The following is a 15,340-nucleotide window of genomic DNA, read 5'->3' on the forward strand; positions in this document are numbered from 1 at the left end:
TAGGTGCCCACCACAATGCCTGGCTATTTTTTGGTTATAGTTGTCATTATTTGGGAGGCCCAGGCTGGGTTTGAACCCATGCCTTAGCTGCTGAGCCACAGGCGCCAAGCCTAGTTGCTTTGTTCTTAAGTACTTCATCTAATTGGATGAAGCCTACCCACATTATGGAGAGTAATCTCTTTTAGTTCAAGTCACTTTCTGTGAATGTTAATCACGTCTCTCAAATAACTTTACAGAAACAGCTGGACCCAATGTTTAACCAAACAACTGGGAACATAAGACTAGCCAAGTTGACACATAAAATTAACCTTTATAATTAGGTGAGAGGGATGGAACAGTGCAAAGAGAACAAGGTCTTCATCTTCAGAGAGCTGATGTACTACTGTGAGGGGTGAGATAGATACAAAACAAATAACCTAAAGCAAGTACAATAACCATAAGAGGTTATAAACACTATAAAGTTTACAAAAGATGATAAGAAAGAGAGAAACAGAGGAACTGCTCTGAAATAGGATGGTCAGCTAAGAATATACTTAAGCTAACATAGGAAGGAAGAAAAGATTCTAGGAGAGAGTAGGAAAAAATTCTTAGTAGAGGAAATGGCAAGTTAGATCCTGAGGAAGGAAAAAGACTTGGTAGCTAGAAGAAGGGGAGCAAAAGGGCCTTGAAGAAGGGAGAAGGAATGAGCTGGGGTTGGGTAAAGAGACTGGGGACAGATTATGAGGACTGAACTGGTATGGTGGAGTGTGAATGTATGAAAGGGTTATGTAGTACAATGAAGACTTTGTGAGGATAAAGGATTGGAGAGGGCAGGAATAGACACCAGGAGAAGAGTCAGGATGGGGTTAGCAAAGTTAGAGAAGGGTGGCAGCCACGGAAGTGAACAGTACGTTTTAGGATTCAGCCAAGCAAGGTCAGGTGTACCTTAGGTGGAGGAGGGTGGGGGAGAGGAAAACAGAGCCAGGAAGCAGGCTCCTGGCCTGGCCCTCCCCTGCAGGAGGCCAGTTACTAGAGGAATGCTTGGGGGGAACTGAATTAATCCCCAGGGCATCCTATGAGGTAATAACAACGACATGATGTTTATTTTTTTTTTTTGTAGAGACAGAGTCTCACTTCATGGCCCTCGGTAGAGTGCCGTGGCGTCACACGGCTCACAGCAACCTCCAACTCCTGGGCTTAAGCGATTCTCTTGCCTCAGCCTCCCGAGTAGCCGGGACTACAGGCGCCCGCCACAACGCCCAGCTATTTTTTGGTTGCAGTTTGGCCGGGGCTGGGTTTGAACCCGCCACCCTCGGCATATGGGGCCGGCGCCCTACTCACTGAGCCACAGGCGCCGCCCTCTTTTCTTTTTTTTATTGTTAAATCATAGCTGTGTACATTAGTGCAATCGCCTGTACCCATTCTAAGATGCACCATAGATGTGGCCCCACCCATTGCCCTCCCTCCACCAAAACCTCCCCCCTCCCTTCCCCTTCCTTGGCCCTTTCCCCATAGTCTTGTGCTATAGTTGGGTTATAGTCTTCATGTGAAAGCTATAATTTAGCTTCATAGTAGGGCCGAGTACATTGGATACTTTTTCTTCCATTCCTGAGATACTTTGCTAAGAAGAATACGTTCCAGCTCCATCCATGTAAACATGAAAGAGGTAAAGTCTCCATCTTTCTTTAAGGCTGCATAATATTCCATGGTATACACGTACCACAATTTGCTAGTCCATTCATGGGTCGATGGGCACTTGGGCTTCTTCCATGACTTAGCAATTATGAATTGGGCTGCAATAAACATTATGGTACAGATGTCTTTGTTGTATTGTGACTTTTGGTCTTCTGGGTATAAACCTAGTAAAGGAATTATAGGATTGAATGGCAGGTCTATTTTTAGGTCTCTAAGTATTCTCCAAACATCCTTCCAGAAGGAACGTATTAGTGGGCATTCCCACCAGCAGTGTAGAAGTGTGCCCTTTCCTCCACGTCCATGCCAACATTTCTGGTTTTGGGATTTTGTTATGTGGGCTACTCTTAACTGGGGTTAGGTGATATCTCAGAGTAGTTTTGATTTGCATTTCTCTGATGATTAAGGATGATGAGCTTTTTTTCATGTGTTTGTAGATCTTGCGTCTGTCTTCTTTAGAGAAGTTTCTCTTCAAGTCCCTTACCCACCCTGAGATGGGGTCACGTGTTCTTTTCTTGCTAATACGTTTGAGTTCTCTTTGGATTCTGGTTATTAGACCTTTATCGGAGGTATAACCTGCAAATATTTTCTCGCATTCTGAGGGCTGTCTGCTTGCTTTACTCACTATGTTCTTGGCTGTGCAGAAGCTTTTTAGTTTGATCAGGTCCCAGTAGTGTATTTTTGATAGTGCTTCAATTGCCTGGGGAGTCCTCCTCATAAAATATTCACCCAGGCCGATTCCTTCAAGTGTTTTCCCTGCACTTTCTTCAAGTATTTTTATAGTTTCATCTCTTAAGTTTAAATCTTTTGTCCAGTGAGAGTCTATCTTAATTAATGGTGAAAGGTGTGGGTCCAGTTTCAATCTTCTACAGGTTGCCAGCCAGTTTACCCATTCCACCATTTGTTAAATAGGGAATCTTTTCCCCACTGAATGTTTTTAATTGGCTTGTCAAAGATCAAATAACGGTAAGTAGCTGGATTCATCTCTTGGTTCTCTATTCTGTTCTCTGCTTTTGTGCCAGTACCATGCTGTTTTGATCACTATGGATTTATAGTACAGTCTCAGGTCTGGTAGCGTGATTCCTCCTGCTTTGTTTTTATTGCTCAGTAATGTTTTGGCTATTCAAGGTTTTTTCTGATTCCATATAAAACGAAGTATTATTTTTTCAAGATCTTTAACGTATGACAATGGAACTTTAATAGGAATTGCGTTAAAATTATATATTGCTTTGGGTAGTATAGACATTTTAATTAAATTATAGACAATGTTGATTCTTCCCAGCCTTGAGCATGGTATGTTTTTCCATTTGTTAATATCTTCAGCTATTTCTTTTCTTAAAGTTTCATAGTTCTCTTTGTAGAGATCTTTCACGTCCTTTGTTAGGTATACTCCCAAATATTTCATCCTCTTTGGCACTACCGTGAAAGGAATAGAGTCCTTGACTGTTTGTTCGACTTGGTTATTGTTGGTATATATAAAAGCTACAGATTTATGGGTGTTGATTTTGTAGCCTGAGACATTGCTGTATTCCTTGATCACTTCTAAAAGTTTTGTAGTAGAATGCCTAGTGTTTTCCGGATATACGATCATATCATCTGCAAAGAGCGAACGTTTGATCTCTTCTGACCCTATATGGATACCCTTGATCGCCTTTTCTTCCCTAATTATAATGGCTAAAACTTCCATTACAATGTTAAAGAGCAGTGGGGATAATGGGCAACCTTGCCTGGTTCCTGATCTAAGTGGAAATGATTTCAATTTAACTCCATTCAATATGATATTGGCTGTGGGTTTGCTGTAGATGGCCTCTATTAGTTTAAGAAATGTCTCTTCTATACCAATTTTCTTAAGTGTTCTGATCATGAAGGGATGCTGGATATTATCAGAAGTTTTTTCTATGTCAATTAAGAGAATCATATGGTCTTTATTTTTTAGTTTGTGTATGTACTGAATTACATTTATAAACTTACGTATATTGAACCAGCCTTGAGACCCTGGGATAAGTCCCACTTGCTCGTGGTGCATAATTTTTTTGATGTGTTGTTGCATTCTGTTTGTTAGAATCTTATTGAGTATTTTTGCATCAATATTCATTAGTGATATTGGTCTATAATTTTCTTTCTTTTTTTTTTTTTGGTCTATAATTTTCTTTTCTTGTTGGGTCTTTCCCTGGTATGGGGATCAGTGTGATGTTTGCTTCGTAGAATGTGTTGGGTAATATTCCTTCTTTTTCTATATTTTGGAAGAGGTTTAGTAATATATGTACTAGTTCTTCTTTAAAGGTTTGGTAGAATTCTGACGTAAAGCCAACTGGTCCTGGGCTTTTCTTTTTTGGGAGATTTTGTATAGTTGATGCTATTTCAACTATAGGCCTGTTCAACATTTCCACTTCATTCTGGCTAAGTCTTGGTAGGTGGCGTACTTCCAGGTATTGGTCAATTTCTTTCAGATTTTCATATTTGTGAGAGTAGAGTTTCTTGTAGTACTCGTTAAGGATTTTTTGAATTTCTGAGGGGTCTGTTGTTATTTCATCGTTACCATTTCTGATTGATGATATTAGAGATTTTACTTTTTTTTTCCTGGTTAGGTTGGGCAAAGTTTTATCTATTTTATTGATCTTTTTAAAAAACCAACTTTTGGATTTATTGATCTGTTGTATAATTCTTTTATTTTCAATTTCATTTAATTCTGCTCTGATTTTTGTTATTTCTTTCCTTCTGCTGGGTTTGGGGTTGCAGTGTTCTTTCTTTTCTTTTCTTTTTTTTCTAGAGACAGAGTTTCACTTTATTGCCCTCGGTAGAGTGCCGTGGCATCACACAGCTCACAGCAACCTCCAACTCCTGGGGCTTAGGCGATTCTCCTGCCTCAGCCTCTCAAGTAGCTGGGACTATAGGCGCCTGCCACAACACCTGGCTATTTTTTTTTTTTTTTGGTTTTTGGCTTGGCTAGGTTTGAACCCGTCACCTCCAGCATATGGGACCAGTGCCCTACTCCTTGAGCCACAGGAGCCGCCCAACCCGGCTATTTTTTTGTTGCAGTTTGGCTGGGGCTAGGTTTGAACCCGCTGCCCGCAGTGTTCTTTCTTCTCCAGTTGCTTGAGATGTCCCATTAAGTTATTAACTTCCTCTCTTTCCATTTTCTTGAGGAAAGCTTGCAGTGCTATAAATTTCTCTCTTAGGACTGCCTTTGCAGTATCCCAGAGGTTCTGATAATTCATGTCTTCATTGTTGCTTTGTTCCAAAAATTTGGTGATTTTCTTCTTAATCTCATGTATAACCCATCTATCCTTCAGCATAATGTTGTTTAGCTTCCATGTTTTTCTATGGGTATGCAGGTTCTTGTTGTTATTGAGTTCAACTTTTATTCCATGATGGTATGAGAAGATGTAAGGAATAATTTCTATTTTTTTTTAATTTGCTGAGGTTAGATTTGGAGCCTAGGATGTGGTCGATTTTGGAGTATGTTCTATGGGCTGATGGGAAGAATAGTGTATTCAGTTTTGTTGGGATGAAATGTTCTATAGATGTCTGTTAAGTCCAGATGTTGAATGGTTAATTTTAAATCTAAAATTTCTTTGCTTAGCTTCTTTTTGTAGGATCTATCCAGCACTTCTAAAGTGGTGTTAAAATCTCCAACTGCTATCAAACTGGAGGAAATCAAGTTGCTCATGTCTGTTAGAGTTTCTCTTATAAATTGAGGTGCATTCTTGTTGGGTGCATAAATATTAATAATTGAGATCTCATCATATTGAGTATTACCTTTAACAAATATGAAGTGTCCATCCTCATTCTTACTTACTTTGGTGGGTTTAAAGCCTATTGCGTCTGCAAATAGAATTGCAATGCCTGATTTTTTTCTGCTTTCCATTTGCCTGGAGTATAGATGATCATCCCTTCACTTGGAGTCTATATTTGTCTTTTAATGTAACATTCGATTCTTGTATGCAGCAGATATCTGGTTTGAGTTTTTGTATCTAGTCAGCCAACCTGTGCCTCCTTAGAGGACAATTTAAACCATTCACATTAATTGAGAATGTTGATAAGCCTTTCGAGAGTTCTGTGGACCTTTTTAATCCTTTTGCGACTGTGGAAGTTGGAATTTGATCAGAATTTTCTGGGTGGGTTTACTTTTGTGGTGGAGGGTTACTCTGGTCTTTATGAAGGACAGGTCTGAGAATATCCTGGAGAGCTGGTTTAGTTATGGCAAATTTCTTCAACATGTGAATTTCATTAAAGTATTTAATTTCTCCGTCATAAATGAAACTCAGTTTAGCTGGGTACAGGATCCTGGGTTGAAAGTTATTTTGTTTTAGGAGATTAAAAGTCGATTACCATCCTCGTCTAGCTTGAAAGGTTTCAGCAGAGAGATCTGCAGTTATTCTAATATTCTTCCTCTTGTGGCTGATGGTTTTCTTTCATGTGGCTGCTTTCAGAATTTTCTCCTTCATATTAACTTTAGTGAAATTGATTATGATGTGTCCGGGGGAGTATGGTGTGTTTGGGTTGAGTCATGCTGGAGTTCTGATACTGTCTTCTATCTGAGTTTCAGAATTTCTTGGCATGTCTGTAAAGTTCTCCTTCATAATCTCCTGGAGAAGAGACTCTGTGCCTTGTCAAGCCACTTTGTCGCTTTCGGGGATCCCTATAAGACAAATATTGATTTTGTTTGAATTATCCCAGTGCTCTCTGAGAGAGTGGTCTGTTTTTGCCCTCTGTTTCTCTTCCTGTTGGAGAGTTTGTGAGTGTTCAAAAGGTTTGTCTTCAGTGTCAGAAATCCTTTCTTCTGCTTGCTCCATTCTGTTACTGAGGGATTCTATTGTGTTTCTCAGATCTTTGAGGGCTGCAACTTCTTGTCTCAATGTGTCAAAATCTTTGGTCATTTGGTCTTTGAATTTGTTGAATTCTTGAGATATCTTTTGAGTTACTGCTTGGAATTCTAATTCGATCTTATTTGCTATCCAGATTCTGAATTCGATTTCTGACATCTCAGCTATTTGTTTGTGCATGGGATCTTGTGCTGTGTCTGCCCCATTGATCCTTGGTGGAGTTGATCTACTCTGATTATTCATATTGCCAGAGTTTTTCTGTTGATTTTGCCTCATCATTGTTTTTCACCGTTGCCTTTGGTCGTCCTCAGAGTTGGGGAGGTGTCTCTCCAAGATTAGACCCCTAGCGGGATCACTCTGTTGTTGCTGGATCTTTGTAGGGAGTGACCCCGTGTAGTTCCTCTGGGGCTGCCCCAGCCAGGGAGTTCTGGTTGTGGAAGCAGCTCTGGAGTGTGACACAACAGGATCCAGTTATAGGGCGGGGGATGTTGTACATGGTTCTGTGAGTGCCTGGTGCCCAGTGACTTTGGCACAGAGAGCCCAAGGCTCCAGCAGTTTCAGGCCAGGGGAAGGGCTCTGTTCAGAGGCAGGGAGTGCTTCGCAGGGCACACAGCTACCAAAGTCCCTGGCCAGACGAGTGGGCCGGTGTGGAGGCAGGGAGGGTTCAGGAGGGATGACGTGGGGTTGTGCGGCTCCCGCAGTTCCTGGTCAGGTTGTCGGAAGGCCTGGCCGGTGTGGGTTGCAGGTTGGGGGTCGCAGCTCAGCTCTTACCCCAGCTTCATTCTCTTGAGGCCTAGCTCTGGTGGTCTGGAGCTCCCAGCTCTTGCTTGTTCTTTGTCCTGGCTCTGGCTACTGCCGTCACACACCAATCACCAGGAGAAAGAGACTTGCCCCCTCGCTAAGGCCAATGCCCAGCAGTCTTCTGGGTTCAGGGCCAGGCACCAGGGGTTGCAGCAGCTGGAGTCTGGCTCCCTGTACAGCTCCTGGGCGTGTGCCTGGACGGGGGTAGGTGCAGGCCCTACCACAAAGGGCCCAGCAGCCAGTGAGGTACCACTCAGGTGTCGGCGTGGCAGGCGGATGCCGGGGTGGCTCGGGGGATCATGCCTCCAAGTCAGCCGTGGAGTGCTCCACCTTTCATCTCTCTCTGGCCACTGCCAGGCCACCTCTTCTCATAAGGACCGGACCTTGCAGCCCAGCTGGCAGTGCTTCAGTTGTGTGCCTAATTGAGATCACACCTGCAGAGAATTAAACAGCCAGTTAGAAGCTAGGAGCCCTCCTAGCTCCTTTTCTTTTTTTTTTTTTTGCAGTTTTTGGCCAGGGCGGGTTTGAACCTGCCACCTCCAGTATATGGGGCTGGTGCCCTACTCCTTTGAGCCACAGGTGCTGCCCCCTTTTCTTTTTCTTAATTCAGACGGATAACCATTTTTCTTCTTACTGCTATTGTTTACTAACTGACCTTACCTTCGTCCCCACTTGAGCCATCTGAAACGTAGATTTTCTCTAGCTATTTCTCTGCTGGAAAATATTTATTGTTCCCTATTTCCTATAAAACTAAGAAAACTCCTTGCCTGTCAAGGTCCTATATAATGAGTTCCCGCACTGCTTCCATCTGCCAACTACATCCTTTGAAGGACACAGCAAATATTTTCTTCAGCATAGAAAGTGTATTTTTTTTTGTTTTTTTTGTTTGGTTTTTAGAAAGTGTATTTTTAACTTGTTTGTTAGGATAATCTCAAATTTACAGAAATATTGCAAGAATAGTACAAATCAGATTCAACTATGCTTTTTAATATTTTGTTATATTTATTTTTTATTAAATCATAGCTGTGTACATTAATGCAATCATGGGGTACAATGTGCTGGTTTTATATACAATTTGAAATATTTTCTTTTTTTCATTTTCTTTTATTTTTTTTATTGTTAAATCATAGCTGTGTACATTAGTGCAATCGCCTGTACCCATTCTAAGATGTACCATAGATGTGGCCCTACCCATTACCCTCCCTCCACCAAAACCTCCCCCCTCTCTTCCCCTTCCTTGGCCCTTTCCCCATAGTCTTGTGCTGTAGTTGGGTTATAGTCTTCATGTGAAAGCTATAATTTAGCTTCATAGTAGGGCTGAGTACATTGGATACTTTTTCTTCCCGTCTTGAGATACTTTGCTAAGAAGAATATGTTCCAGCTCCATCCATGTAAACATGAAAGAGGTAAAGTTTCCATCTTTCTTTAAGGCTGCATAATATTCCATGGTGTACATATACCACAATTTATTGATCCATTTGTGGGTTGATGGGCAATTGGGCTTCTTTCATGACTTAGCAATTATGAATTGGGCTGCAATAAACATTCTGGTACAAATATCTTTGTTATAATGTGATTTTTGGTCTTCTGGATACATACGTAGTAGAGGAATTGTAGGATTGAATGGCAGGTCTATTTTTAGATCCCTAAGTGTTCTCCAAACATCTTTCCAAAAGGAACATATTAGTTTGCATTCCCACTAGTAGTGTAGAAGTGTTCCCTTTTCTCCACATCCACGCCAACATCTCTGGTTTTGGGATTTTGTGATATGGGCTAATATTACTGGAGTTAGATGTTATCTCAAGTAGTTTTGATTTGCATTTCTCTGATGATTAAGGATTGTCATATCTCATTCCTGACTTGTCAGGGCCCAAGACTGGCCAGGTCTCGGCCCAGCTTAACTAGGTTCTGGACATGGACCACTAAGTTACCTTGCTCAGGTCTGTTAGGTGCATGAGGGCTATCTACTTTAGCTGGAGAGAGAGAGTGTCTTAGAGAGAATAAAACAGTCTTAGAATAGATAGATCTTAGTCTTTAGCTGAGCTTGGTAATCTTCAGCAGAGAGACGCCATGCTGGCATTCTTCAGGCAGAAGAGGAGATAGAATCAGAGTAAGCGAGTCTGTGATAGAATGTGCATGCTCCTGACTGCCTTCTTCTCCAGCCTAATATAAGGCTGATCTCGTGCCTCTCAACACTACAGGTGTAGAGACTGCCAATTCACCACTGCTCTCATCTCCCAAGCTCTCATGCTTATTAGGAGAGCTAATCCCTCTCCATGCCCTTTCCACAAGGTGTTCCATTATTGAGCTATACAGGTATTTCTTACAACTCTCACTCCTCCTAGCCATAGGCTATATGGGCTGCTACAAAGGATGATGACATTTTTTCATGTCTTAGGCCATGTGTCTGTCTTCTTCAGAGAAGTTTCTCTTCAAGTCACTTGTCCAGCCTGAGATGGGATCACTTGTTCTTTTCTTGCTAATATGTTTGAGTTCTCTGTGGATTCTTGTTATTAAACCTTTGTCGAAGATACAACCTGCAAATATCTTCTCCCATTCTGAGGGTGTCTGCTTGCTTTACTTACTGTGTTCTTGGCTGTGCAGAAGCTTTTTTGTTTGATCAGGCCCCAGTAATGTATTTTTGGTGTTGCTTCAATTGCCGGGGGTTCCTCCTCATAAAATATTCTCCCAGGCTGATTTCTTCAAGTGTTTTCCCTGAACTTTCTTCTAGTATTTTTATAGTTTCATGTCTTAAGTTTTCTTTTTTTTTTTTTTTTTTGTAGAGACAGAGTCTCACTGTACCGCCCTTGGGTAGAGTGCTGTGGCGTCACACGGCTCACAGCAACCTCTAACTCTTGGGCTTACGTGATTCTCTTGCCTCAGCCTCCCGAGCAGCTGGGACTACAGGTGCCTGCCGCAATGCCCGGCTATTTTTTTTTTTTTTTTGTGTTGCAGTTTGGCCGGGGCTGGGTTTGAACCCGCCACCCTCAGCATATGGGGCCGGCACCCTACTCACTGAGCCACAGGCGCCACCCCATGTCTTAAGTTTAAACCTTTAATCCAGTGAGAGTGTATCTTAGTTAATGGTGAAAGGTGTGGGTCCAGTTTCAGTCTTCTACAGGTGGCCAGCCATTCACCCAGCACCATTTTGTTATATTTATTTTATTGTTCTCTCTCCTTTTTTCTCTTGAGACAGAGTTTTACTTTGTCACCATGGGTAGAGTACTGTGGTGTCATCGCTCACAGCAACCTCAAACTCTTGGGCTCAAGTGATCCTCTTGCCTCAGCCTCCCTGAGTAGCTGGGACTACAGGCACCAGGTACAACCCCCTGGTAGATTTTCTTACATCTAGCTCTTGTTCAGGCTCATCTGAAGCTCCTGGCCTCAAATGATCCTCCCACCTCACCTTCCTGGATTGTTAGGATTATAGGCATGAGCAACCTCGCCTGCCCTGAAATTGTTTTTTCTTTTCATTTTACTCTAGAGTTGTTGGGTTTCTTGCATATCTTTGATATTAAACCCCTTATCAAGTGTATGGTTTGCAAATCTTTTCCTCCATTCCGTAAGTTGCCTTTTCATTTTGTTGATCATTTCCTTTGTCATGCAGAAGCTTATTGGTTCAATGCAGTCCCACTTCTTACCCTGTGTGTTTTTGCCTTTTTTGGTGTAAAGTACAAAAAACTCATTGCAAAGGCCATTGTCAAGGAGTTTTTCCCTTATATATTCTTCAAAGTGTTTTATTATTTCAAGTCTCACATTTAAGTCTTTAGTCCATTTAATTTTTGTGTGTGGCATATGATAAGGTCCAATTTCATTTGATATTAAATTGCCTCTTTATATCTATTTTCTTTCTTTTTTTTTTTGTTTTTGTTTTGTAGAGACAGAGTCTCACTTTATTGCCCTTGGTAGAGTGCCATGGTGTCACACAGCTCACAGCAACCTCCAACTCCTGGGCTTAGGCAGTTCTCTTGCCTCAGCCTCCCGAGTAGCTGGGACTACAGGCACCTGCCACAACGCCTGGCTATGTTTTCGTTGCAGTTTGGCTGGGGCTGGGTTTTTTTTTTTTTGCAGTTTTTGGCCAGGGCCAGGTTTGAACACGCCACCCTCAGTATATGGGGCTGGAGCCCTACCCACTGAGCCACAGGCACTGCCCCTTCAGATCTATTTTCAACGCAATTAATTACAGAGGGTATCCTTCCTTATTGTGTTTTCTTACTGCCCTTGTCAAAGATTAGTTGACTGTCTACTTGTGGGCTCTCTATTATGAGCTCTCTATTTTGCTCCATTGGTCTAAGCATCTATTTTTATGCAGAATCTTGCTGTTTTCATTATAGAGCTTTATTACACAGTTTCAGGAAGAATAAAGTCTCTAGCTTTGTTCTGTCTGCTTGTGATTGCCTTGGCTGTTCAGGATTTTTGTAGTTCTCTATGAACCTTAGGAGTTTTTATTTCACCATGTTGCCCTCAGTAGAGTGCTGTGGAGTCACAGCTCACAGCACCTCAAACTCTTGGGCTAAGTGATTCTCTTGCCTTAGCAGCCTCCCAAGTAGCTGGGACTACAGGCGCCCGCCACAATGCCCAGTTATTTTTTTTTGTTGCAGTTGTCATTGTTCAGCTGGCCTGGGCTGGGTTCGAACCCACCAGCCTTGGTGTATGTGGCCAGAGCCATAACCACTGTGCTACAGGTGCCAAGCCAGGAGTTTTAAAATGTTGATAGGGACATTTCCTGTCATTGAATCTGTAGATTGCTATAAGTAGCATGGACATTATAACACATTTTAGCAATATCAATTCTTGCAATCCACAGAATATCTTATATTTGTGTTTTCTTTAATTTTTTCCATTAAAGTCTCAGTGTACAGAAATGTCGTCTCCTTGGTTCAATTTATTTCTTAGTATTTTATTCTTTTTGATGAGACTGTAAACGGGATGGTGCTCTTTTTTTTGTTTTTTCAGTTTTTTTTGGCCGGGTCCGAGTTTGAACCCACCACCTCCAGTATATGGGGCCAGTGTCCTACTCCTTGAGCTACAGGTGCCGCCCTCGGGATGGTACTCTTAATTTCTTCTTTTTTTTTTTGCAGTTTTTGGCTGGGGCTGGATTTGAACCTGCCACCTCTGGTATATGGGGCTGGCACCCTACTCCTTTGAGTCACATGCCCTGCCATCTTAATTTTTTTTTAGATAGTTTATAGCTAGTGTATTGAACTGGCACTGACATTTGGATGTTGATTTTGTATAGTGCAACTTTACTAAATTGTTAGTTTTCTTTTTGAGTGGAGTCTTTAGAGTTTTCTATGTAACATTATGTTATTTGCAAACAAGTAAGTTTTACTTTTCCCTTTCAGATTTGAATGCCTATTTTCTTTCCCTTGTCTAAATGTTCTGGCTAGAACATTGAGTGTTATGTCCAATAGAAGTGGTAAGAATTGGCACCCTAGTCTTGCTCTTTGTCCTAGAGACAAAACTTTTCAGCTTTTCATTGTTGAGTATGATTGTGGGCTTACTGTATATGGACTTTATTACGTTTAGATATATTTCTTCTATACCTAATTCATTAAGAATTTTTTTTGAGAAAGTTTTATTTAGTCACCTTTGGTAAACTGCTGTGAATTAAGAATTTTTTTTTTTTTTTTTTTTTTTAGACAGAGTCTCACTTTATTGCTCTCGGTAGAGTGCTGTGGCTTCACACAGCTCACAGCAACCTCCAACTCCTGGGCATAAGCGATTCTCTTGCTTCAGTCTCCTGACCCAAGTAGCTGAGACTACAGGTGCCCACCACAACAGCCTGGCTATTTTTTTTCTTACAATTTGGCCGGGCTGAGTTTGAACCCACCACCCTAGGTATATGGGGTTGGTGCCCCAAACACTTAGCCACAAGCGCTGCCCTAGATTGTTGTTTTTTTTTTTTTTGTTTGTTTGTTTTTTGAGACAGAGTCTCAAGCTGTCACCCTGGGTAGAGTGCTGTGGCGTCACAGCTCACAGCAACCTCAAACTTTTGGGCTTAAACGATTATCTTGTCTCAGCCTCCCAAGTAGCTGGGACTACAGATGCCCACCACAATGCCCAGCTATCTTTTGGTTGTAGTTGTCATTGTTGTTTGGCAGGCCTGGACTGGGTTCAAACCTGCCAGCTCCAGTGTACGTGGCTGGTGCCCTAGCTGCTTGAACTACAGGCGCCCAGCTGAATTAAGAATTTTTTGTAATTAAGAAAGGATGTTGGCTTAGTGCCCACAGCACAGGGGTTAGGGTGCCAGCCACATACACTGAGGTTGGTGGGTTCAAACCCAGCCCGGGCCAGCTAAACAACAATGACAATTGTAACTAAAAATCATCCTGATACCAGTATGGCATATTTTAGGATGATTTATTTGAATTCCCTTCTATATCAATCTACATACTTGTCATTTTTTTTTTTTTGTAGAGACAGAGTCTCACTGTACCGCTCTCGGGTAGAGTGCCGTGGCATCACACGGCTCACAGCAACCTCTAACTCTTGGGCTTACGCGATTCTCCTGCCTCAGCCTCCCGAGCAGCTGGGACCACAGGCGCCCGCCACAACGCCCGGCTATTTTTCTGTTGCAGTTTGGCCGGGGCTGGGTCCGAACCCGCCACCCTCGGCATATGGGGCCGGCACCCTACTCACTGAGCCACAGGCGCCGCCCCATACTTGTCAATTTTTGACTCTATTCAAATAATATCATTCCTTTTTCCCTCCTAAATATGGTAAAATACTAATAGTTACACCCCCCAAATTAATATTTGGACTAATTTAAAGAGAAACAAATTATATTTTAAAATAATGTGATTTCAGAATTTTAAATGCCTACAACAAAAATAGATTTCTAAAATGCTTAATGTAATTTAGAGAACAAGGGTATCCCATCTTTTTTTTAGGCTTTGATATGTTTTATTAGAATAACTTTTCAACAAAAGGTGGCTTTTATTTACAGAATTGAATGTGTGTGGGGACTGTCCAACCCACTTGGACCCAAGGAAGGATGATCATTAAGCTTATTTATGTATTTTCCTATTTCAATTTACATACAAAAAAATTTATTTGCTTCACATTCATAAAATTTCCAATATTGTATATGACAAATAAACCCTCCCTTACCCATCCCTTAATCAAATATACAAACAGCTTCAGAAACATAAAATTTAAATTGGTTTAATTTTGAAGTGTAATCCAGTGAGACTGAAACCTTAACATTTTAGGTCTTGTACCAAGTAGTAAAATACTTGAAGGCCTTCAGGATCCTTTGATAATAAATATTATCATAAATAATAATTATTTCCCTTCAATTCTTCCATTACACTTTTGTGTATGTAAGCCTCTTTTCTGATGATCACATAATTTTGTAATTACTGTTGTTGGCGTATCTAAGCTTTCCGTCCGGCGGAAACTCGAATTCTAGAAACGCGAGTCCAAACTTGCCCTGTGCCCTACCTAGTAGCGTAGGTAGAAATCGCTAGCCATAGACATTTTTGTCTCAGGAAGCCCGCTGAAATCCCTGCCAGCGTGCCCCTACCTCATCATTCTTAGTGAAAACATGAAATTCCTCACAGTGGCCCACTTAAGTAACTGACCTGCCACACCTGCCCTGTGTTGGTTCTGTAACTACTGTGCTCAGGGCAACCTTGGAATCCTGTGAACCTTTTTGATTCTGCTGGAATACTTCCAGCAATCCTACAACACATTGCACACACCTGGTCCCTTGGCTGGTGAGTAATGAATGTATGAATCAGTTTAAAGGAAAATATATATATTTCTTGCATCCAAACAGTAATTTATGTTTTGTTTTGTTTTGTTTTGCAGTTTTTGGCCGAGGCTGGGCTTGAACCCGCCACCTCCGGCATATGGGGCCAGCGCTCTATTCCTTTGAGCCACAGGCATTGCCATCCAAACAGTAATTTATTTTACTACACTATGAAATATGTACTAACTTAAAATTATAACTTCTATGTTTATAGTTTATATATACAAAATAAAAGCAAAAATAAAAGCATTAGCTGGGCATGGTGGTGAATGCCTGTAGTTCCTGC

General features: G+C 41.5%; 1 pseudogene; it reads right to left on the bottom strand.

Moving 5' to 3' along the window:
- Positions 1–14,455: 14,455 nt before the first annotated feature.
- Positions 14,456–14,780, bottom strand: LOC128567922 (protein mago nashi homolog 2-like; annotated as a pseudogene).
- Between the last annotated feature and the right edge of the window lie 560 nt (positions 14,781–15,340).

Source organism: Nycticebus coucang, chromosome 16 (assembly GCF_027406575.1).
Source record: "Nycticebus coucang isolate mNycCou1 chromosome 16, mNycCou1.pri, whole genome shotgun sequence".
Classification (NCBI taxonomy): domain Eukaryota; kingdom Metazoa; phylum Chordata; class Mammalia; order Primates; family Lorisidae; genus Nycticebus; species Nycticebus coucang.